At 47.5% G+C, this 2,537-nt stretch overlaps 1 long non-coding RNA gene across 1 annotated transcript in view; it reads right to left on the reverse strand.

The window, feature by feature from the left end:
• LOC117287344 overlaps nt 1-2,484 on the reverse strand; it is a 52,990-nt gene extending 50,506 nt beyond the window's left edge. Inside the window, exon 1 of the long non-coding RNA XR_004518602.1 lies at nt 946-2,484. This is a non-coding gene — a long non-coding RNA (uncharacterized LOC117287344). The remainder of the gene's footprint in view (nt 1-945) is intronic.
• Nucleotides 2,485-2,537: the final 53 nt, after the last annotated feature.

A 2,537-nucleotide genomic window follows, 5' to 3' on the forward strand; every position in this document is an offset into this window, starting at 1 on the left:
ATATATATGTAAAATTAAAAATAATAATAAAAGCCCAGCATGAGCCGGGTGTGCTAATGCACACCTGTAATCCCAGCACTCAAGAGGCAGAGGCAGGAGGATCACTGTGAGTTCAAGACCTGCCAGGGCTACATAGTGAACATAGTGAGTTCCAGGTCAGTTTCAACTATATAATGAGACCCTGTTTCAAAAATCAAACTAAATAAACAAACAAATAAATGAATAAAAATTAAAAATTTTTTAAAAATAAAAGCCGGGCATGGTGATGTACACACTCTGAGGCAGAGAATCACCCTGAGTTCAAGGCCAGCCTGGGTTACATAGCAAGAATTTGTCTCAAAAAAATTTTTTTATTTAAATTTTAATTTTCAGTACCAGGGATCAGACTCAGGACCTTGCACTTTGTGAGGCAGGAGGCAGAACCCCTGAGCTAAATCCCCAGCCCTCAAAAAAAATTTTTAAAGGATCTGAGGATGTAGCTGAGCAGCAAAGGCAAGGCCCTGAGTTTAATTCCTGGTACCAAAAATAAAGAAATAAATAAATTGAAAATTGTTTTTTAATTTTAAAAAAGATAGGAAAATCCCACATCATTTCCAGTATATGTATGTGTGCGTATGCGCATATATTAGCCAGATGTGCATGTATGTAAAACACACACACATAGTAACATAAAAGTATTACATAGATACAGCTGTTTTGTTTCACAGCTGTTACAAATTTGTATCTCTGTCCATCAAAAGAAAACATAGTGGCAAGGCCCTGAGTTCCCACAGTGCCCCGGCTTGAGTAGGTGCTGAGGAGTTTCAAATTTAACAATCTGTACCCACCCTGGCTTCTATCATTTGCCCCGACCAGGGTTTTTGGAAGGGAGACAGGAGGGAGCCAACCCCTGAGAAAGACTCCTGGCAGGGGCCCGTGCTGTGTGGAGGAGAGCTTTCCACTTACCACCTCTGTCCCAGGAGCCATAACACAGAACGTAGTGGGCCCGAGAGAGGACAGACACGGAGCAGTCCCGAGTCTCCATTTTCTTGTCTGTGCAAGCGGTGCTAGAAACCAGGTCATTCTCAATCACAGAATACCTGGGCGTTGTGAAACATACGCTGTGTTCCATTTGTGGAGCTTCCTAAGAGGAGAAAGCTTGGCAAAGAACGCCTCTCCCCAAAAGAGTATGAAGTCCAGTTTGTGCCTACAAACCTGAGGGAAAGGGCTGGCTCCAAGTTAGTCCTCCACCAAACCGCGCTATGTGACATTCTCAAAGACCAGCCAGTGCCATAGCCCCATCACAGCTCTGCAAGGAAGGAACAAAGAAAGCCTACAAAAATCTCTGGACAAGCCGACCAGCCCAAGACACTTGGGAGCTACTGTAGGGAAGCCTCACACAGCTAAAGAAACAGCTCCGGATTTACAGACAGACTGACAGCCTGTCACAGACAGACTCTTGCTGCCGAACAACCGGTCACCGAACATCTAGGCGTCTCCCACCAGAAGCTTCTAAGAGGTCGGGCAAGTTGGGGCACAAACACAGCGGCCCAGGTGGTGCACATCTGACCAAAAATCAGAAAGAGAAAGAAATCAACTTCTCCAATCTGCAGACAGGTGTTGGGGGCGTCCCCGGAGGCCCACTTCTGAAGGGCAACCAGGATGGCTCCGAACTGACAGTTAAGAAGAAACTAAGGTTCCCCAGGAAAGAACGGCACAGGTCCACAGGTGGCAGGAATCTGAGCAGCTGCCCACTTCTCTTGATAATGGCACCATTTTAAAGACATTTAAATTATTTAGATTATTGTAACCAAGATGTCTTTAATAATGCACCAAACAGCAAGCACCAGGTTGAAATCAATTAGGCTCCCTTGCTAAATTATAACGGAGGATGTACAGCAGAAAGCCTCTGGGGTAGGAAGCTGGAGTTTCACAGGCATGCCATGGACGACTGTATGAGGAAGCAAATGGTACAAGGCAGAAATGACGGCCAAGCGCTCCTAAATACTGGACAGTGACTTTTTGTTTGTTTGTTTTTTTCCTTTTTTCTTTGAGACAGTGTTTCGCTATTAGCTCACGCTGGCCTTGACTCACTATGTAGCACAGGCTGGCCTCGAACTCACGGCGATTCTCCTGCCTCAGCCTCCCAAGTGCTGCGATGATAGGCGTGTGTCACCATGGCCGGCAACTTTTACAAACTTAAAACGTGGGGCCAGGGATGTAGCTCAGTGGTGTCTTCCTCGCAAGCACAAGGTCCCCAGTTCGATCCCCGGTACCAAAAAATTAATTAATTTTCTGGGCAGACAGGCTTCTCTGCGTGGCCAAGAATAAAGACACAAGTCTCATCTGGGTGGCTTTCTGCGCAGCGGTCAGAAAGCCCCTGTGAGTTTGGGATCTGGGCCCCAGCCACGGGCGTCTGGGCTCCGGGATACACCGTACCCTCTTCCCAGGTCTGGGGACCACAGTGGTGTCCCTGCGGGCCCTGCCCCCGCCGCATCCCCAGGTGCCGACGTCGCGGATCTGTCGTTACGGTTTTCCCCCTGGGCCTAGGCAGAGTC

Source organism: Fukomys damarensis, unplaced genomic scaffold, assembly GCF_012274545.1.
Source record: "Fukomys damarensis isolate Sample0158 unplaced genomic scaffold, DMR_v1.0_HiC HiC_scaffold_23, whole genome shotgun sequence".
Taxonomy (NCBI): Eukaryota; Metazoa; Chordata; class Mammalia; order Rodentia; family Bathyergidae; genus Fukomys; species Fukomys damarensis.